This window comes from Leuciscus leuciscus, assembly GCF_965113295.1.
Source record: "Leuciscus leuciscus genome assembly, chromosome: 9".
Lineage (NCBI taxonomy): Eukaryota > Metazoa > Chordata > Actinopteri > Cypriniformes > Leuciscidae > Leuciscus > Leuciscus leuciscus.
In genome coordinates this window covers 5080511-5104656 of record NC_138733.1, presented here as the reverse complement: position 1 = coordinate 5104656, position 24146 = coordinate 5080511, and the positions used below count along the sequence as shown (strand labels likewise).

At 36.3% G+C, this 24146-nt stretch overlaps 1 protein-coding gene and 1 long non-coding RNA gene across 2 annotated transcripts in view; one reads left to right on the top strand and one right to left on the bottom strand.

The window, feature by feature from the left end:
- Positions 1 to 24146, top strand: part of igsf11 (immunoglobulin superfamily member 11) — a gene marked incomplete at its 3' end in the record, with an annotated part of 127504 nt that overhangs the window by 11092 nt on the left and 92266 nt on the right. The window lies entirely within an intron of this gene.
- LOC309506534 lies at positions 18658 to 19317 on the bottom strand. Its single transcript, XR_014208844.1, has 2 exons — positions 19071 to 19317; positions 18658 to 19032 (listed from the first exon to the last, which is right to left on the bottom strand). It is a non-coding gene; the product is annotated as an uncharacterized lncRNA (long non-coding RNA).

Below are 24146 nucleotides of genomic sequence, written 5' to 3'. Positions count from 1 at the left end.
AGAAGCTCATCTGTCCTGTCAGATCTGTCGCTCCCTCTTCAATCTGTTCCTTCTGTCACAGGACGAACGGATGGTGGGGATGCGGGAACCGGATGGCTCATTTCTTGCTGAAGACGTTTGGAGATTGCAGCTGAGGCTTCATGTCTGCTTGATACTATATCTGAAATTAATTTCAGCTCGAAAGAGAAGGAATAGCTGGAGTGATTGTGCTTATAGCCACCAGTATGACTGGTTTATTTCATAACACAGACTTTATTTTATAATTCTAGTAGTTAACTTATAATATTAGTTGAGATTTCATGCTCAAAAAACAGGCAGTAATTAATAAACTGACGGAAGATTCGTTATCCTTATAAAAGCAAGTGAATGGGTTGAAAGACTGAATCGTTGACTCACTCAATTAATGATTCAATGACTCATTCGTACTGATAATCGGTTGTTTTCTTCATGAATGAAGAATGAATTGTTTGAGTGATTCATAATGATTGTAACTTGTTTCGTTCCTGAATGAATCAATGTGTTTAAGCGAATTGGTTAAACAAATGTTTCACTGACTCATTCGTAATGATAGTCACTTGTTTCGCTCCTGAATCATTCAGTGTATTTGAATAAATCGTTAGAATGAATGATTCACTGACTCATTCGTAATGATAGTCACTTGTTTCGCTCCTGAATCATTCAGTGTATTTGAATAAATCGTTAGAATGAATGATTCACTGACTCATTCGTAATGATAGTCACTTGTTTCGCTCCTGAATCATCAGTGTATTTGAATAAATCGTTAGAATGAATGATTCACTGACTCATTCGTAATGATAGTCACTTGTTTCGCTCCTGAATCATTCAGTGTATTTGAATAAATCGTTAGAATGAATGATTCACTGACTCATTCGTAATGATAGTCACTTGTTTCGCTCCTGAATCATTCAGTGTATTTGAATAAATCGTTAGAATGAATGATTCACTGACTCACTTATAATGATAGTCACTTGTTTCGTTCCTGAATAAATCAGTGTGTTTGAACGAACAGGTTGAATGAATGATTCACTGACTCACTTTTTTTGTTCCTGAATGAATCAGTGTGTTAGAATGAAGCGTTCGAGTGATTCACTCTGTGGCTGATCTCGTTCCTAAATGAATAATCATTTTTGAATGAATCATTTGAATGCATGAATCAATGAATGACTCACGGTCACTTGTCACCACTTACAAACAATGTAACCTGCAGAAAGAGTCACTAAAAAACATCACTGACCTACTTACTAACTTTTTTGTAAATATATCATCTATATTTTCTTTAAGTTTTTACATCATATGACTCATTTAAACAGAAAAAATGAAAGTTTTCGTCTAGGATATAAACTATTAGACGTGTTTATTGCAGATAAATAGAGCTTTAAACACAGTGAAAGCACAGGAAAGGTCTGGAATGATGTGTGTGTGTGTGTTGTAGGTCATTTGTCTTCATGTGTTCAGGAACCCATCTGTAGGACGTGGCGCATCTCAAACCAACCGTTTCACCAGATAATTCTCTCCCGCTTCTGCCTCTGAATCGCACACATCTACGCTGAGCGCCTCGCGAGGGCCGTCTGACATCAAACACACAACACCTCTTCGTCACGTTGACATTCCAGCTCCACAATTGAACCGAAATTGACCCGTACGAGCCGAGATCATTAAGAAGATAATGAAAGGACTAATGACATACACACTCACACACACAGAGCAGATATTAGTGTCACTGATCGCTGTGTGACCCATTAGTGTGAGCCTGCACAGAAAGGCTTTTTTAAGTAGATTCAGGCTATTGGAGAGGCTTTAGTGGACACGTGTGTGTGTGTGTGTGTGTGTGTGTGTGTGTAAGATAAGGATAATAGTTTGTCAAACAGTGAAATGCTCCTCTGTGTATTCAGGCCAAATCTTCCGCTAAAACAGGCTCAGCTGAGCAGATTAGTGGGCAATGATTTTATAGATTATGGATAATTTCTGGATTTGATATATATCAGACGGCACTCACAGTCTCTATTCATCCGTCTTTATATCATCCGGTTCTCTCCTCCTATAGACTTTTATGTCGATATACGTTAAACTAGTAATCACTACATCTAACTATGTACTAATGACTATATTTCTATGCACAGTGTACACTAGCGTTCAAAAGTCTGGGGTTGGGAACATTTTTTCATGTTTTTGACAGAAGTTTCTTCTGCTCATCAAGGCTGCATTTATTTGATCAAAAATACAGAAAAAAAATGTAATATTGTGATATATTATTACAATTTAAAATAATTGGTTTTCAATTTATTATACTTTAAATTATCATTTATTTCTGTGATGCAAAGCTGAATTTTCAGGATCATTACTTACTAATATTTTTTTCATAACCTGTGATACTTTTTTAGGATACTTTGATGAATAAAAAAAAATTAAATAAAAAAGAAGCAAATGTTTTAAAATAGAAATCTTTTGTAACAACAATATACACTACTGGTCAGTCATTTGAGGTCAGAATTTTTTTTCTTTCTTTTTTAAAAATAAATCAATACTTTTATTCAGCAAGGATGTGTTACATTGATAAAAAGTGATAGAAAAGAAGATTTATATTATTAGAAAATATTTTTTTATTTTGAATAAATGCAGTTCTTTTTAACCTTTTATTCATCAAATATATTAGGCAGCAGAACTGTGTCCAACACTCATAATAAATCAGAATATTAGAATGATTTCTAAAGGATCATGTGATAGACTGGAGTAATGATCCTGAAAATTCAGCTTTGCATCACAGAAATAAATGATAATTTAAAGTATAATAAATTGAAAACCAATTATTTTAAATTGTAATAATATATCACAATATTACATTTTTTTTTCTGTATTTTTGATCAAATAAATGCAGGCTTGATGAGCAGAAGAAACTTCTTTCAAAAACATTAAAAATAGTAATGTTTCCAAACTTTTGGCCTGTACTGTATATATAATATATATATGCTGTTAGTGACAGATCTTTATCTTCATCTGTATTCCTCAGACTGAGAGTTAATACATAGCATACATAGACTAGCATTAATTATGTATGTCCATCATACATAATTAATGCTGTTGTTTTCTCGTCGGTCATCAGACTATAAACATCATTGACAAACCCAACTCATCATTAACGTGAAGTACAGCGGATCTCAGTTACACTTTATTCTAAGGTGTCATTGTTACAGTGTAATTATATATTGAAGTACTGAGTAATATTAATGAACTACATGTACTTACTATAGGGTTAGGGTTTAGTTGAGGGTTAGTTGCATGTAATTATGCATAATTTACTGTTATTACTATAGTAAGTACATGTAACATATGTAACAAGGACACTGTAAAAGAAAGTGTTATTTCTCACTGATTGTTCTGTGCGTCTCTCAGGTTCTCCTGTGACTCTTTGCACTTGTATTGCGCTTCTGGCTGTCAAGAACTTGTCCAGAGTCGTCGTCTGAACTCCAGCACACGTGTTTCTCTCTACGGTAAAAACCAACAGTGATGGATGTATTTTTGGACTCGCTCTATTCCCAGCTCACATCCGTCTAGGAATAGCTGGATATTTCCTCTTTTTCACATCTCCCTTGACTCAACAGTTTTTTCCCCCCCTCACTTTCTCACGTTCTTGTAAATGTGATTTGCACACTCGCCAAGAACAAACGCGTATGTAAATGTCTCTCTGCGACTGATTCATGCATGTATTAGTCCATTAATGAGCGAGTCTCTTCAACACGCCGGTTAAACAATTAAGCACAACGTCGAACAACGCCAGCCGTTCCCTGAGCTCTGACTTCCAGACATTTACAGCACACGACCGGAGCGTGAAACCTGATATTAGGCTCTCTAAATACGACTCGGAGAAAAGTGTGATAAAAGCCCGACTCCCCTTCAAATGATTACACGGCCTCACTCGATGAAAATGAGCTCAATTATAATTAATCCTGATTTAAATACTGCTGCAGGAATTAATTACACATTAGCATAAGGCTGAGTTCTTTGATAGTCTGTGTGTGTAGCGCACAGAGAAAGACTGCAGATAAGCTAATATTAAATCTCGCATGGACGTGCAGAAGTGGATTCGATCTTTCTGTGTTCTTGTGAAATGAAGATTTTCCGTTGAGATAAAGTTGTTTTTTAATGATCCAAACATGCATTGTTTGCACTCCAGACTTTCATCTCAATTTGTTTGTTGTTTAGGTGAGATGAGCTGTTACTTTACTAATCGATTACTCTTACAAAGTATAAGTATACTTCATTTTATTAAGTTTACTGAAGTAAAGTTCAAGTATATTTTTAAGTGTACTTTATGTAGTATGCATACTAATATTAATGTTCTAGTAGTATACTTATAAGTGTGCTGTTTCAATACTACTCGGGACTAAATTGGCCCACTTTTTAGTGTATAAAAGTTAGGGATGCACCGATGCATCGGCTGAACATCGGTAACGGCCGATATTTGCCTCGTTAACTGCCATCGGCCATCGGGAAATAAAAATGACATTCGCCGATGTCACATGGGCGTCAGTTTGGTTTGATATGCTGGGGACAGAGACGCATTCGGAAGTGCATTTTCAGAAGTGCTGGGTACAATGACGCATTTATTTATTTATTTTCTATGAGAAACTCCTTTTCTCGCGAAAAGAACGACCATGGTGTGTAGCAGAAGAAGCGGCGGAGTATGCACGATCCGCGAGTGCTGAAGACGTTCTGCACGGCTTTGATGGGTGCGCAGGAGGACACAAATGGGCGGCGACTGCTTCTTCCAGTGGCGGGAGCTTTTCCCTCAGCGCCGTCAACAGATAGAGCGTTAACTGTACACACCGCCGCCGACTTGAGCTGCAAAGAAACTCTGGCCTCCCTGTCAAGGACTCTTGTCAAAAAGTACGGGGAAGCTTGACCGCTCTGAATAGTGAGTGAGAGCGCGCGCGCGGTCGGGGCTCGCACTCTCTCTCTCTCTCTCTCTCTCTCTCTCTCTCTCTCTCGCAGAAGAGCGCGTGCGCGCTTAAAATTTAATATTTTGGTATGAACATTCACCCGTGTTTTTTCCCTCATAAATGCGAACACGAAAAATAAAATGAATATTATAATGTTTTTTTTGTTGGGTCAGACAATGATTACCAAATTTCTCTCTCATATTGCTCTTCATAACAACTGAAAAAGAACTTATAAATAAGGTTATAACTGTCAACCAGAAAGTGACATTAAAGGTTTTTTTTGTTTCATAAATTGGTCTGATTGAATTTGTGCTCATTCTAGGATAGTGTGATCAAGAGCCGAAAGACTTGTATGTTTCCGTGGCACAAAAGAAGGAATAAATAACAAAAAGAAAAAACATCGGCATCGGCATCGGCCATCGGCCAAGTTGTTATGTTAAACATCGGTATCGGTATCGGCCCAGAATTTCCCAATCGGTGCATCCCTAATAAAAGTATATTTTTAAGTGTACTTTGTGTACTAACTACGTTTTCCATTTTTACTGCAACTATACAAGTGAACTTATAGGTATAGTGATAGTTTACGAGGTACTTGTAGCAAAACATTTTTGTTTATGAAAGCACACTTTGAATGATATACTATTTATACTGTATATTTGAACAAAAATTCAGATACTCAGAATTAGGAACAAATCTATTTTCTTTTTAAATAAATATTTTCAAACAATGTTTGTAAGACAGTATGTAAAACTATGTGAAAAAAGGATTTAATAGGCTACTCAATCAAGAGTAAACACAACTACAAGTATACTTAGAATACTTAATTATACTTTAAGGTTTATTTAGATGAAAAGATTGAGTACAAGTATAGGCCAAACACACTATAATATATAGTGTATATCTAACAAATATAATTTTTTTGTCAGTATAAGTCAAGTATACGTGTCATTTTAAGTATATTTCTGAGAAGTACATAAAAAGTAGACAAAGAATGCTCTCTTGTTTTTAGTTTAAAAGAAGTATACTAATTGCACACTTGAGTAAACGTGTTTTTTGTAAGGACCATAACGTGCTGGACCATAACGGAGTGCAAAAATCCCACAGATGCACATTAGAGGCCTGAGAAAACCCCAACTAAAACTTTTTTTGGCCGGTTTAATCTTCTTCAGTTTATTCATTATTCATTATCTCACTTTGCTTTTACTTAGAATATTCAATTTTATCTGAATTAAGTTCATTTTCATTTAATATTTATTCGCTGCTGCATTAAATGTTAAAGTGATCACATTAAATCGTGTTGCATTAAAAACTCAACGTGTGTATAAGGGCTGAGAATGAAACAGGAAGTGATGTCATGCAGCTCGTCTTGTTTCCTGCTCAGTCCCCGTTTGTCGCAGGAAGCTTTTTCGTGTTTTACTGATGGATTCGTGTTTTCCTCACATCACTGATTTAGACACAGGTGTGCTCTCATTAGACGAGCATCAGCTGATTGTTGTCTCATGTTTTTATGTTTGGACTTTTTCTAAATGGTTTATCAAAAGAGTTAAGCTGTGATTGATTGGTTGATTTGTGACTGTTTTCCAGCTGTATTTGCACCGTTTTATCATTGCTTTTGTTATTAGGTTTAGTAACTTTTCATTTTGTGACATCTGGAGTTAATTTTCTACTCAAAATGACACATTTCATACTCAAAAACAATATTGTGTACCAAGTATTGAGGTCTCGGGTGCTATGTTCCTTCTATTAGTGTGAAATCTATACAATATCTATTGTAAAAAGGCATATTGTCACATGTTTTTATGTTTTTTTAAATGGTTTGTGGAAGGAGTAAGTTGTGCATTACAGTGATTTTACCGCAGTAAAGAGTTGTTTTTAACGTCCTCGAGTGGCTTTTATCAAGCGCTGGTGAGAGCCTTAAACTGGCCGCTGTAAATACTGTGTCTTTCTCCTCGAACCCTCAACCATGCCAGGCATTCTGTCCTCGAGCCGGTTTCCCTGGCAATGGAGGGCCGTCTCTGTGGTTATGGTGTCCCAGCGAAGCCTCTGGAGCCAGACACAGCTTGTGTGCTTTGTTCAGTTTATTAGCATGTGAATGCATCGTTGCAGAAGAGTTTCCCAGGAACAACGGGCTCCCTGTTCCAGCGGCCCTCAGAGAGCCCTCATGACGCGCTGGCCGGTGCCTTTAGGGGCCGTTTGTCATGTGCTTTTTACATTTTTTATTGCGATTTTAAGCATTACAGGGATTATTCAAAACATATGTGACCCTGGATCACAAAACCAGTCACATGTCGCACGGGTATATCTGTGGCAATAGCCAACAATACATTGTATGGGTCAAAATTATCGAATTTTCTTTTATGCCAAAAATCATGAGGATATTAAGTAAAGATCATGTTCCATGAAGATATTTTGTAAATTTCCTACCGTAAATATATAAAACATGTATGTGTGTGAGTGAATGCTGCACAATCACCAACATAAATGAACAACTTTAAAGGAGATTTTCTCAATGTTTCGATTTTTTTTGCACCCTCAGATTCCAGATTTACAATAGTTGTATCTCGACCAATATTGTCCTATCATAACAAACCACACATCAATGGAAAGCTTATTTATTCAACTTTCATGTGATGTATGAAGTCTCAATTTCAACAAATTGACCCATGTGACTGGTTTTGTGGTCCAGGGTCACAAATAAATTGAAAAGAACAAAGGGAGGAAGCACATCACTAGTGAACCATGAAACCTTCATCTGAAACATGTGCTTTTAAATCTGCTTGTTTAGTGCTCAGAGGAACATTTTAACTGCTCTTTTATACATCTTGGAAGACATCCCAAACTTCCTTCAAATTCATTGAATTTTTATTACCTTTTTATTTTTATTTTATGTTTTGAGACATGATTGAGTTTGTATAACGATGATATAGTTTTGATACTTTTGGAGCACAGTTATTTCTCAAAGTTTGCTCTTTCATATCTCAGGATATTTCCTAGATACACTTCCATGAAGGAGGCTATCAACTTTGTCTCATGTGTCTTCCCCTAGAATGTATTGAATATTAATGTGGATAGTATATCTCAGTAAAATGAGCACAGTTTGAGACATCGTTGAGATGTCTTCTGAAAGTCTAAAGGAAACATAAGATTACTAGGTTGATTTTCTCAGGAGAAAAATATGAGATGCAGGAGATTTTTTTATTTGCTCTATTTGATCCCATTGCTGTGCAATTTTTACAAAAATGTACACTTTTCTCAACATATGGAATAAATATATGGAGCATTAATGTGGATAGCAGCTCAGATCATTTGGTTATTATTTTATGAGAAACGTTTGAGTTGATATTGAGATCTCTGACTTTTTAGCAGACTCTAGAGCACAGTTTGAGATATTGTTATTGTTGAACATGTGAGATTTATTTGTTTGATCTCATGGCTGTCTGAGAGAACCAATTGAGAGATATGAAATATTACTATGTGAAGTACAGGACACTTACAGGATAACACTGACAATCTCTTCACAAAACACGTACATCATACACAATATACACAGCCAGCCTTCACATTCACACTGTTGACCTGCTGATTTCAATCAGTGACACAAATGCTGTGTCAGATACGCGATCGCACGAGGAGACGAGGATCAATGACAGACATCAGTGGTCATGAAGCTGTTGTTCGCTCTGATCCTGCAGGCGCTCGTTCCCACCGAGGACACAGAGCTGATGATGTGTGACTGTCTGGGTATTGATTTACAGACGGGGCCGCAGACAAGACGGATTTCACGGGGACCAATTAAAAGGTGTAATTGATGAGGTGCCACAAGCTGATGTACACTAAAGTGTCAAAAACTCCCATGTGTCACAGAAAGAGAGTGAGTGAGTGAGTGTGTGAGTGAGTGTGTGAGAGAGTGATTCTAAATGGGGAAGAAAGGGGAAGAAACGATAGATAGGTGAGAGAGTGAGTGAGACAAATAGACTGAATGATGGACAGATAGATAGGTGGATGATAGATAGATTGATGGATGGATGGACAGATAGATAGGTGGATGATAGATAGATTGATGAATGGATGGACGGATAGATAGGTGGATGTTAAATGGATAGAGAGAGAGAGAGTGTGAGTGAGTAAGTGAGTGAATGAGAGAGTGAGAGAGTCAGTGAGTGAGAGAGAAAGTGAGTGAGAGAGTGAGTGAGAGAGAGAGTGAGAGAGAGAGAGAGAGAGAGTGCGTGCGTGAGAGAGTGAGAGAGAGAGAGTGAGTGATAGATTGAGTGAGTGAGTGAGTGAGAGAGAGAGTGAGAGAGTCAGTGAGTGAGAAAGAGAGTGAGAGAGTGAGTGAGTGAGAGAGTGAGTGAGAGAGTGCGTGAGAGAGTGATAGATTGAGTGAGTGAGTGAGTGAGAGAGTGAGTGAGTGAGTGAGTGAATGAAGGAGTGAGGGAGTGAGTGAGGGAGTGAGTGAGAGAGTGAGTGCGAGAGTGAGTGAGAGAGAGAGTGAGAGTGAGTGAGTGAGTGAGTGAATGAAGGAGTGAGTGAGTGAGTGAGAGAGTGAGTGAGAGAGTGAGTGAGTGAGTGAGTGAGTGAGTGAGTGAGTGAGTGAGTGAGTGAGTGAGTGAGTGAGTGAATGATATCTTCATATCTGCATCCTAAATTCAGCTTTGTTTGTTGTTCAGGCTTTATACAGGTTTGAGGGGATGGATAGATGGATGTATGGATAGATAGATAGATAGATTTATAGATAGAAAGATAGATAGATGGATGATAGATAGACAAATAGACGGAATGATAGATAGATAGATTGATGGATGGATGGACGGATAGATAGGTGGATGTTAAATGGATAGAGAGAGAGAGAGAGAGAGATGCAGTGGTTGTGTTCAAGGTTTTAGTTGAGTGTTTCTGATGCTGAATAAGTTTCTGTCCAGAGCAGAGCAAACACACACACACACACACACACACACACACACACACACAGCGCTAGTAAATAATGCATTACACTGAAGTTTACTCTGTTGGAGAGGATTGTTACTGGCCGTCTATGAATGCTTCCGGAGACTCCATAATCCTTAACGGCGTATATCCACGTAATCCACGCAAGACTTCAAAACCGCACACAGATTACACGCATTAAAAACCTTCTATCTACAATCTATCCTGCGGTGGAGAACCTTCTGCATTATTCATCCTTACACTCACACATGTGTTTCAGGAAGTGCTGAGTTTGCTGTCAATCATGAGCTAATCTCATGTAGTCGGCGTTGCATTACAAAGGTTGTAAACTGGACTCGTAATGCTTTCTGATGACAGAAAACAAGCAGAGATTAGCGAGAAACACAGCTGTGACATCACCTGAATCCCAATCAGTCCTACTTTATGTGCGTTATGGCTTACGGAACAAAGATACATGGGGATATATTACATAATTAATGTCCATATATGGGAAACTACTGCTTATATGTTTCAATATACTGCAATATATGCATTAATCATATATGGCTATACATTAACACATATGATATATTTATAAATTAAGGAAAAAAAAGCATTATTTATATTACATTATATATTTTTCTATATATGTGTGTTTATGCTGCATGAGTAAAGATATCTGCAATATATTACACATGCAGTGCCATATCTGATCGCATATACATCTATATAAGTGTATTACTGAATATAAAATTACAGACATTATGATATAATAGTTAATATATCGTCACATATTTTTTAAAGCGGCAAATCCTTATATATTATTCAATATATTGTAATATATTAACACAATATATTATTCTGTACATGTTCAAATATACTGTTATATAATTTAATATATTGATCATTCATATATAGGGAAATATATTTTCTCTAACACACACACACACACACACACACACACACACACACACACACACACACACACACACACACACACACTCCTCCACTGCCTGTTTCAGTTTCAGTGCATCCGTCATTGAAATTAATGTGCGTATTGTTAACGTATGTCTAAATTAAGCTTGCATGAGGCTTTCTGAAAGGTACTGTACGTTGAATGATTAATGATCTTTCTGGTGTATAATGTAGGTTAAGTCTCAGGAGATTAAGAAAATAAATATTCATAGGGGAATACTTGATTAAAGCTGCACTCAGTAATTTGTTCATTATTAAAGTTTCACACATTAAGAAGTTAATAGTGCATTTAATAGTGCATTTGTAGCATTGCGTCCGGATGCTGCAGAAGAAAGCGCTGCATTAGAGTCTCCTCGCTGCTGATTGGTGAAATGTGTGTTAAGCGTCTGTTTGTGGGACATTTCATGTCCATCCATCACTTCATGACATTCAGCACAGAGAAATCAATAGTGCACCGGGCAGGTTGAGTCTCGCTCTCGCACACCGGCTGGTGAAAGACGTTTATCGTGACTGAGGGTCTAGTGTTTGCTCAGAAACAGCCACTGATGGATGTGACTCTCAGAAACCGTCAGACTGAAGCCCATCGGCCCAAAACTACTCAGACAGTGGACCTTAAAAAGACAATAAAGTGAGATTTTTTTTATTTTATATATTTTATTTATTTTGTTTTATTTGTCTTTTTGTTTCATTTAATTTATTTGTCTCGTATAATTTTATTTTTATTTATTGTTTTATTTGCCTTGTTTATTAATATATATATATATATATTTTTTTTTTTTTGTCTTGTATTTATTTATTTGTCTTGGATACATTTTTTTTTTTATTATGTTTTATTTCTCAAGTATTATTTAATTTGATTTAATTTGTCTTGGAAATTTTTTAAATTTTTTTAATTTAATTATAATTATTTATTCGTCTTGCATTTTATTTTATTTATTTTTTGTCTTGTATAATTTTATTATATTTTATTTTCAGACAGCAGAAATAGAAATGTGCCGTCTGTCAACTAAAGGTGCATCTTTATTCATTTGGAGCTTCATTGAAGAAACCATGAAACTGTGAAGCCAGAATAAATGCACACATAATTCCCATGCGGCTTTGAAATGATTGTCAGACAGATCTTCCCCCATGGTCCACCTGTAAAAGAGAATAAACTGAGGCTTGATTTGAGGCAGTGAACCATGAAGACCATCACAGCTGCTTAGAGAACAGGTATTGATCCGTTTCACATCGCCTGGTTTCATGGGAAACTGTTGACAGTGTGAGACAAGCAGAAGGAGAAATGTTGCTAACACTTTACGGTTACACTTTATTTTACAGTGTCCTTGTTACATGTTACATGTACTTACCATAGTAATAACAGTAAATGATGCATAATTACATGCAACTAACCCTCAACCAAACCCTAATCCTACCCTAAATCTACTGTAAGTACATGTAGTTAATTAATATTACTCAGTACTTAAATATATAATTACACTGTAACAATGACACCTTAAAATAAAGTGCAACCCATTTTACAATAAGGTTCAGTAGTTAACATTAGTTAACTACCTTAGTTAACATGAACTAACAATGAACAGCTTTATTTTTATTAACTAACATGAACAAAGATTAATAAACACTGTAACATATGTATTTCTCATGGTTAGTTCATGTTAACTAATGAACCTTATTGTGAAGTGTTACCGAAATGTTTGAGTTTGAGTCATTCTCGAGTTAAAGTTAACGAGTCTTTTTGTTCTCAGTTGATTCTCATCTCTGTCTAGGAGAAACAACTGTGATATTGAAGAGGACTTATTTTGAGATCAAAGACACATGATGTCACAATGAAGTCATCACCTACTGATTTGTGTTCCATCAGTCTATGGCATGTTCAGAGGCGCTAGTGTGCCGCCGTATCCATGGAAACAGACATTCGCGCGCCGTTAGCAACCATTGTTCGGTGCGGTAATGGGCTGAAATTCTCGCTGAAGTGAATCAGCGGCTGAAATTAACTTTAGCAACAGAGCAGACGGTCAAACACACTGTAGTTACAGCAGTGACGTGAGACAAACCTTCACGATTAGCAGCATTTAAATAAATAAAAAAACTAATAAATTGGAGGTGGTTCAGACGATTGGAAATGACAGTCTGCAATCAGGCACAAAAAAATTGACAGAGTGACAGAACGAGAGAAATGGCTCATGGGTTTTTCCCACCTTGTGTGCTGCCAAGAAGCGAGTGTTTTCACCAGCCTGAGCTCTTGAGGACATTCAGCTCTATATGTCTATATATTTAGCTCTGTATGTCTATATATTCAGCTCTATATGTCTATATATTCAGCTCTATATGTCTATATATTCAGCTCTATGTCTATATATATTCAGCTCTATATGTCTATATATTCAGCTCTATATGTCTATATATATTCAGCTCTATATGTCTATATATTCAGCTCTATATTAGTCTATATATTCAGCTCTATATGTCTATATATTCAGCTCTATGTCTATATATTCAGCTCTATATAGTCTATATATTCAGCTCTATATGTCTATATATTCAGCTCTATGTCTATATATTCAGCTCTATGTCTATATATATTCAGCTCTATATGTCTATATATTCAGCTCTATATTAGTCTATATATTCAGCTCTATATGTCTATATATTCAGCTCTATGTCTATATATTCAGCTCTATATAGTCTATATATTCAGCTCTATATGTCTATATATTCAGCTCTATATGTCTATATATTCAGCTCTATATTAGTCTATATATTCAGCTCTATATAGTCTATATATTCAGCTCTATATGTCTATATATTCAGCTCTATATAGTCTATATATTCAGCTCTATATGTCTATATATTCAGCTCTTTGTCTATATATTCAGCTCTTTATGTCTATATATTCAGCTCTATATAGTCTATATATTCAGCTCTTTATGTCTATATATTCAGCTCTTTGTCTATATATTCAGCTCTTTATGTCTATATATTCAGCTCTATATAGTCTATATATTCAGCTCTTTATGTCTATATATTCAGCTCTGTCTATATATTCAGCTCTATATAGTCTATATATTCAGCTCTATATAGTCTATATAGGTGCAATAGCATTGAATTGGAGCACCCTTCATAGGCATAGGCCCTTCATTAAAACATTATTATATGTAAAAAAGAAAAGAAAAAAAAGAAAATGATTTTTATATGAAAAAAGTGATTGTTAAATTACATTTATTTATAATTATTGAGTAAAATGATTTAATTCGAGTTATTAAATTATTTTTTTTCAAAATAAAATTACAAAAACATTATTAGAGGTAATAAATGGATTATTAATTGCATTTAATTTAGAATTATTACGTAAAATGATTAAATCATTATTATAAAATAAAATAAAGTATAAAGTAAAATAAACGTATTCATTTTGATTTAAAATCATAAAACGGGTAGGGATCTCACTTCATGGAACAGAGCTCTCTCGTTTCTCTCAGGTTGATGTCTGATGAAAGGTTGTATTGCAGGTATAATGAGCGTCAGATGGAGGCCGTCTGGAAGTGTTTTCAGCATTTTAAAGCCATTACAGCACCGACAGCTAATGCATGCTCTCTTTTAATTCTGCCATTCACTTCCTTTATCAAAGGAATTCATCTTTTGTTTCATCGAGACATGGCTTATTGTTCTGTCACTTTTCTCTCTCTGGAGGGGAAATCACATATTTGTACTGATTTTGTAGTTTGGAAATGATTTCTTGCACAGAGAAAGATGGAGTTGTGTTGTTTGCTGTTGCTAAGCAGCATCGGAACTTTCATAGAACACTGATGTGCATCGTTCCAAATGTGGAGTGCATGAAGTGGCCAACATTCCAGCCTTCGGGTATTTAACCTTTTCACACGCAAGTTTTTCAAGGCGACCATTAAGAAGATTTTTTTTGTATTGTTTCCATGGTGATGCGTCAATGTTTGTCACGTGACACACCGCAGCCACAACAGCGCTGAATGACTGATGATCTGCTTTAATTTACATTTTCCTTTTTTATTCAAAATATTCACAAATGTTTTTAGCTTTAGCATGACATATCTGATATTCCGATAATATAATGTCAAATTCAATATAATAATATATAATATAAAATTCAAATATGTGCAAGTGGATGTGTTTTGTTGTTTAAACACCTTTATAACGCTTGCATTAGTTACTTTGTGCCGCTGTTCAGACAGAGAATCGGATCTGTTGGATTTACAACACGTGAATTCATCCACGTCTCCCGAAATACAGAGAGAAGAATTGAGTAAACTTTAAAGTTATTTACACAATGGGCCCTATCTTGTAACCAGCGCAATTTACTTTGTACACCGACGCATGTTTCATTCCTATTTTGCACCCGCACACAGCGGACTTTTCCCTCCACAGACGCACGTGGGTAAATTAGGAAATGAACTTGCGCTCCCGGGGGCGGTTCAGCGAAAAGAGGAGGCGTGTTCCGGCGCAAACGTTCCCTGGTGCTATTTTGCAGGTTTAGAAAACAATTCCGCCACAGACCAGGTTTTTCCTAGTCTAAAGTCAGTGGCGCGTTGCGCATGTTATTCAGGCCATCTTTAAAAATATTTTGGTTTGCAGTAACAGCAAAAAAAAAAGAAAAAAATTTCACCGATGTATAGGGCCTGTTTACACCAGGCCACTTCATGCGTTTTCTCAGATCGGATTGCAATCTGATTTATCAAAACGATTCCATTTACACCTGCATAGGCTAAATGTGTTTTTTTGTTTTTTTTGCGGATATAAATCCGATCTTCAATTCCCGCTATATGCAGATTTAATGGAGTGCACGTCACCGAAAGCAACAGTTATGAGATAGCCTACATTTTATTGATCATCAGCTAAAATTTCTGAATCAAAGCCCGCAATAAGAGAAAGCGGAAACAGCCCTGGTAAGATCATTTCGTTTCTTTACATTTAATGAAGATGATTGTGTGTTAAGCGTCTGCGACTTACTTTCACTTTGATTTGCGATAGCACGTTGATGCTCAGCTTCTCATCTGCGGCGATGCGTGTTGCAGTAGCGTCGTCATATCTGACTAAAACATGACGCTCTCACATGTTTATTTTTTAATAAACCATATTCAACAACATATAAAAATGAAATAATCTTTAGAGTAAAGCCGCAGCCATCATAACCAAGCACGAACCATTGACAGTGAATGAAACGAAGCGAACTTAGCCTACAGGCCGTAGTGTGACATGCGTAAAACCAATGGTGTAAACATAATCATAGATGACGCGCAACTGGTTTTTATTTAAAAGAAAGAACATAGCTTATGTTTGTATGTAGGTCTAGGCAATTTATATTCACAATACTTAATAACTAATATGATTTTATTGCATTTGTATTAGTTGTTTGAAGAGTTAAAAAAAAATCGGTCGGTCTTAACACAAGTTTACAACCGGCAAGTCAGTCGGACTAAAAGGGAAAATAAATAAATAATTGGGTCGGTACTAAATTGACAGGGTCGGTCGGGTTACGGCAAACAAGAATATTTTTAAGGATGGCCTCAGATGCTATTTTAAGGGCGCATGCTTGGCCATAATCAATGTAGCGTGTGCACAACGCGCATACACTTTGCTTCTCTCATCTACACACAGACACAGCAGTTCACATTTATGCAAACCATACATAATTACCAGGAAAAATATTCCACATGAGGGAAATCATTGTGGTGTCCCTGAAGATGTGAAAAAATAGGCATAAATCTAGCTTACACATTTACCCAAATTATTATACGCCTGTTTAACCGAAGCTAATTTGGGTGTTTCTCCATCCCCATACAATGTCTCTTCTCTGTGTTTTACGACCCTGACGAGAACGTCGGTCTCCTCGGCTGTGAACCGCTCCTGGCGTTATAATAGCCGTTATAATAGCAATCCGCCATGGAACAAGCGCGCCTGCTCTTAAAGGGAATGTGAGATGATTGGTTTATTTCACGTTACGCCCAAACCACACCTATGAATAAGGAAGCTACTTCAGACCAACCCATTTTAGATTTGCGTCGGGTGCAAGAGTCATTTATCCCGGCGGTATAATAGCAACAGCGCCCGAGACCCGCCCACAAAGTTACTTGCGTTTCGCGCTTGATACTTGCGTTTCAGATCGTTAAAATAGGGCCCAATGTGTATCTGATAAGAATAAAACGTGTCGTTGAATTATAATGCAAAGGAATATTATTATTTCCATTACCATAAACATCAGTGTGTATTTTACAAACTCTTAATGTATTGTTTTTTAGTAACTAATGTAAACTTAACTTAGTAATTAAATGTCTGAAACCTAAAATCCACTTAAGGTGTTTTGTCTCTGGCAAAATAAAGTCACCATCTCATTCTCATTACTCACACCATCCTATAAAATGTTGTTCTTTCGCCCCTTTCAGTGGTGATTATTATGAACCGATGTGGTTTAGGCCTTTACCGGCGCGTTTGATGTGAGACGGGCTCCTGCCTTCTGAATTACACATGAGGAACAAGCAGAGAGGAGATGATGGCTTGAGGTTGCTGTTAGACATGCTTTACCCTGTCACTGCGTGAGCAAAATAGAGAAGCATACATTAAAAAAAACATCCATAACTCCGGCCGCGGGGTGTTTTACTGCAGTTTAATGTGCATTCGGAGGCCTTTCACGCCAGTAATGCAGCGCATGATTATTAAGAAACCTGCGAGACTGAACGAAAGCTGTAGCTTTAATTTCCATCTCTCTGTTTCTTTATTTTTTTGTTATATCTCAGTCAAGTCACCTTTATTTATATAGCGCTTTTTACAATACACACTGTTTCAATGCAGCTTTACAGTGATAACAGGAAAATAATGCAACAAAGTTTGTTTCCAGAAGAAAATAGCAAATACCGATAATTATCACGATAAATGTCAAATCGTTATTTCTTTCAAGTTTAAAGGCAGATTTATGCTCCTAAGAGAAAGTTGTAGAAACCAGAGCGTTAATTGTGGATTTAAACTGCTCTTTATTGTCAGAACATATCATGACAAACACTTGCCAAACAGGACAACATTTCACACATCTGAGGTGGAACAGTCAAACATTTGTCAAAATAAATATCTTAATAGAAAAATGTATTTCTTAGTTTCTGCATGTGCTAATTTTTATTTGGTCAAATGTAATATTCTGACTGTTTGAGTTTTATTAAAATTAACAATTGGTCATCCAGGATCATGCATTTAGATCATGATAACCACAGATAAAGCCAGGCATAGCCTATCGCACCTCACTATCATGGCAAAATCGAACTTTATGGTTTCTATGGTATTTGTATGAAAAACAGTAGCCTAAATACATGATTAAATACTGTAATCATATTCCATTAGTCCTTTAATACATCGTCTACATTAATAATATAATACAATTCAATATGTATATCCCACATTTCATGGTGCAGGCCTATATTACTAGGCTAACATTACAGTAAATCCTTGATAAATGATGGGAATTTGTAGACGTAAAAGCAGTGTTTCTCCTGTTCGTCAGCGCTGTTTTATCTACCTTTAAACTGGTTTAAATCACTGAGACATTTGTGTTCTTCGCTAGCCTGGTTAAAACCAGACCATTCTCAGTAGTAACTTAGTTATGGTCTGGCAAAGCTTCATTAATAACTCATTTCCAAAGGGGTGTCACCAACAGACGTCGCTCAAATGCCTCTGGGCACAATTGGATAGACCTAAAACCAATCAGAGATCGTCATCGTGTAAAGCCATATGCTGCGTCCCAATTCGCCTAAGTTACACTACGCCATAAAAGTATGTACTCTTTTTGTGAAGAAAAGGTATTTACTTTTGAATGTGTAGCAAAAAAGTAGGCAAGCTTTGGGACATACTACTTCGTCATCTTTATCGGACGGATCTGTCGCGTGCGTCCTGTCACGTAAACTGCCCTGTCAATCATCTTGTCACAGTTAAAATCCTCTATTAAATCTAATTTAATTTCCTACCGTTTCGGAGAGAAATGTAGTAGCACGTTCATCTGCCAGTGGGTCTTTCATGGAGACTGTCCTCATGTGTTTGCAATTTGAATATAATAATGCATTTAAAAGTTGGTGCGCTTCACCAACGGACGTCGCTCAAATGCCTCTGGGCGCAATTGGATAGACCTAAAACCAATCAGAGCGATCGTCATCGTGTAAAGCTCACCCCAACGTTACTGATTGGTGCCGCGATTTGGACGGATTAGAAATCGTCTTGAATGGGCTCTTTGCCAGACTACTTGCAGAGCAAATCTAATTTTGCCGGAAATTTGTCTGGGTTTTCCCAGGCTAGTTCTTCGCTGAACTCAAGCGCTTCTCACTGGACCAATCAGAGTAAAGTAAACGCATCGGCTCTAGTGAGCTCGCGCTGCGCGGATTAATGATTGGTGTGGCGCGTGGTTCAAATGAGTTTCGTTCGGCTTTTGGCGCGTAAACATTATCGAACATTTATCGAACTCTTGATATCGTTTTATCGAGAAACATTATATCGCGATAATTATCAATATCGTTTTATCACCCAGCCCTATGTCAGATCAATAATATTGCTGAATATTAAATGAAATGTCCCCAACTAAGCAAGCCAAGGCATCTAGGTATCTCCAGGTACATTAATATCAACATAAAATCAATATTAATCCTTTTTATTTATTTGAATGCATACAAAACCGTTGCGTAAAATGCAAAAAGAAACCAAACTAAGCTAAAAAAAAGTGGTTATGCAACTGGGTGACGTTCTTATATTGATGCTAGCCGGCAATTACACAGAAACGCACATGTGCTGGAGAATATAATGGCGCTACATTAAACAGTTTTTGTTTAATCTGTGTTAAAAGAACAACACACTGCTGTTAAACAGCCCGTTTGCACTGGTTTCGGAGGGACTGCAGCTTGTATAGTCTGATGGAACTGCTACAGATATTTTAATTATGTTTCCGAGCTTCAATACTCCAGAGTCCTGCAAAGATATCAGTAGCTACACAACTCTATCACCAATGGAAAGTGCTAGGCTGCAGAATATTCTTTTGAGTTATTTTAGACCGTTTTTTTTTGGCATGCTTATTAACTTGACAACACCATGTGTACCAAACCACACGCGATCAATAACGGCCAATTGTGTTGCTCACAGCGCTGGTTATTCTATGGACAGCTGACAGAAAACACTCAATAGCACAATCAAGAGGCTTAGACACGTGGAAAGAGATCACTGGCGGATAATTACATTATGAACCGGGGGTGGTTGGGAAAGTTTTAATTAGTTGTGCAATGAAGTGCATGGAAAAATCAATCAATATTTTGGCTTGTGTTGAAGAGAGAGGCCGGTTCAGGCGACAGACTGCGTTGATTTATGGTGCTATTAAGATTTATTGTCTCGCTCAGTTGATTCTCCAAGACAGCAATGGAGAGTTTGCTGAAGTCTCCTGGTTCTTAGATTTGTAGTGTCGTTTGTCACGATACTAGAATTTCTAACTTCGATACGATACCTTGAAAAATATTGATATTCGATACAATTTTCGAAAACCATAGATATTTTTTGTATTATCTCAAGTCTCAATGTTTGATCCCAATTCATCAAAATATGATCTCAAACATTTCTCTTCAAATTTTTCCAAAAGCACATAATGAGTTGCTCCACATTCATTTTATAGCTCTTATACTCATAATACGACAACTACTGACTCACTTCTTTATTTTCAAAATGTCTTAATTTTCAAAATGTCTTAATTTTCAAAATGTTCTTACTTTTCTTGCATTTCTAAATGTCTTAATTTTCTAAATTTCTTAATTTTCTTACATTTTCTTTATTTTCTAAATGTCTTAATTTTCTAAATTTCTTAATTTTCTTAAATTTTCTTAAATTTTCTTAATTTTCTAAATGTCTTAATTTCCTCTAATTTTCTTAATTTTCTCTTTCTTAAAGGAATTTGAGGAGAAATATAATTCATGGCTGAGAACTTCATTAAGCTTTAAAAGAGCAACTAACGTCTAACATGTGTTTTCTGGTTAAAGTGTGTATTTAAAGGCCGCCTCCGCTGATGAGTTGTGGGCAGGTTTGTTTATACAGTACATGTAGTTATCAGGCTTAATTACTGTCATTTACTGCTTGTTAGTGTGAACGCTTATTTTAGAAGTATACACACACACACACACACACACACACACACACACACACACACACACACACACACACACACACACACACACACACACACACACACACACACACATTCTTGTACATCTATCTTTATGAGGACATTCATTGACACAATGACCCTTAACCTCATTATAACCTTATCCCTAAAACCAAGTCTTGACCCTCAAACGGGACTTTAAAGGCTCTCAGAGAGTGAGGACGTCCTCACTTTACTCTCTTTGTCCTCACTTCAATGGTCTAAAACTCAAACTGGTCCACAAGTACACACACACACACACACACACACACACACACACACACACAGCCTTCAGTGTTTAAACACGTAACAATTGCATGCAGGATAAAGAGCATAAATTTGTCGTTCTGGTATTTAGATTTGTTTTCAGTCTCTGTCCCGTATCCTGCATCTCTTCCGAACACGTGTAATCTCACATGTCGTGTGTGTTTGTCCGTGTTTCCGGCTGTTTGCCGTCTGATGCTGAACTGACCGAGTCTCATTTCAGAGAGAAACACAAAGAGAGAGAGAGTATTAACAGAGGCTCAGGGTGTCTCTCGCTCTCTCTCTCTCTCTCTTGTATGGGTATTTCTAACAGATGGAGTTTCTCTGGACGGCTCTCCCTCAGAGAATCATGGGAGTATTTTAGTCCAGAGTAATCCTGACCATCTGCTGTCTTCCTCTCTGCCTCCAACTGCCCCTCCAAGCATCCCACTATTGCCCTCCATCCCTCCATCCATCCTGTGCCAGTTACACAGCCAATCCATCCACAGCCCCAAACCTTCCTCTACCTGGTCTATTCTTTAAAACAGTTTCATATGTATGACCCTGCATCACAAAACCAGTCACATGTCACACGGGTATATCTGTGGCAATAGCCAACAATACATTGTACGGGTAAAAAATTATCGATTTTCCTTTTATGCCAAAAATCATTAGGATATTAAGTAAAGATCATGTTCCATGAAGATATTTAGTAAATTTCCTACCGTAAATATATAAAACATGTATGTGTGTGAGTGAATGCTGCACAATCGCCAACATAAATGAACAACTTTAAAGGAGATTTTCTCAATGTTTCGATTTTTTTTACGCCCTCAGATTCCAGATTTACAATAGTTGTATCTCGACCAAATATTGTCCTATCATAACAAACCACACATCAATGGAAAGCTTATTTATTCAGCTGTCAGATGATGTATAAATCTCAATTTCAACAAATTGACCCATGTGACTGGTTTAGTGGTCCAGGGTCACACATATAGAACTCTTTATAGGCTTCTTGACTCAATTTTAAAGAACAAAAATTTTCTATATAAGGAGAAATACCTTCTTTTTTTCTTTTACTCAATTGTAAAGTCCCCCTGTAGTCAATAATTGTATCCCTTAAAACTCATCTTTGATCACCAAAATAACATATTTAAACATTTTTCATATCTTAAAATATCTTGAATGTAACTCGACACCCTCATTTAGTATGCGCGGTTCTATGAATATGCAAATGATCCCCGCCTCCACTCACTCACTCAGCTCAGAGATCCACTGGTTGACGATCACACGTTGATCTGATTGGTTACAAGGTAGTTTGTGACGTCAGAAACACCAGCGATTTCAAAGCGTGTGTTTGAGACTGTCTTTGGTTCACTGCAGTTTTAAGGAGAAAATACTCAGCAATGCTGTCGACTTATGAATTTACACATGGTTTGACTTAAAGCACATTAAAAACACCACATAGACTTTATAGAGCTCTTTATACCAAAATGGTTAAATATAAGGAGAAATGTATAATATTTCCATGTTTAATGGGTCATTTAATTTTTTTTAGAGTGATAAAGTATCTCTTTAAACTGTTTAATTCATAACATTTTATTAAAATAAAAACTAATTAAGCCAAAATTAATTCAAACTAAATCCTTAAAATGATCCGATAATAAAAACCCTAAAAGGGTCTATATATGAAGCGCCTGACAGAATCCTTTAAGGTTCTTGCTGTCTTTAACGACATGCGTGATGTCATCGAGATGGCGGGACACAGTGCCTTCACTCATATATTTATTTGCGACCCGTCAAAATAAAAGCTCAATGGTATATGGTTTAAAAATTAAGAAATAATGATGTAAATATTAATATTGCAATTATACACTTACATAAATAAAATGTATTACCTGTTTTTTTTATTTTACAGTACATTATTATTATTACAATATATATTTGATTTTGTTTAATATATTTAATAATAATTATTATTATTATATATTATTTTATAGTCATATATTTATAAATGGACCCCTGAATTTTAACCTCTATACAAAATTAAATCAAAATGAATGAATGAATGAAGCAGGCAAGATTTCTGTAATAGTAGTAATAAACTGAATGTTTTAAAAACACAATAACCAGGTTTATATATATTTATCATCAATCAGTCAAATTAATTTCAATCTCATACATTCTAATTAATTAATGAATATTGTTTGTTCATATCTTTGTTCGAATATCTGGCCGTATCTTTGCCATGTTCTTACTTTATTACAGAATAAATGTAATTATTTCAGATTTATGCTGATTATAAGCAATTTGAATAAATGCATTTAAAAAAAAAAAAGATTATTTACATAAAACCAAATAGATGCAAGTATTTAATAATAAACTATGCCATGATTTGAGTGCAAAAATCTTACCCGTTTCATTGATGCGTGACGGACAAATATGCATCACATTAAGTTTATTAGTTTGTTTATGTAAAACCGTGTAATCCAAATGCATGGGGATTTTATATGCAATTCAAATACATAAATATGTTTCCCAGTGTTCCCAGGGAATACATAAAGTAATAAAATGTGAAGCTTGAATGCGATATAAATGTAAATGTTCCTCCTCTAACGCTGCTCTCTGCCTTCCCAGCATGCATCTGTCCCTCCAGCAGAGGCAGGGCTAATCTGAGCGTTCCGATTGGCCGGAGAATTATGGCATGGGCAGTTTTGCTAAGTGTGTAGAATTAGAGTGAGACTGTGAAATATGAACACACACACACACACACACACACACACACACACACACACACACACACACACACACACACACACACAAACACACCGTCAGTGTTTTTGATCATTAGATGTGTCTAT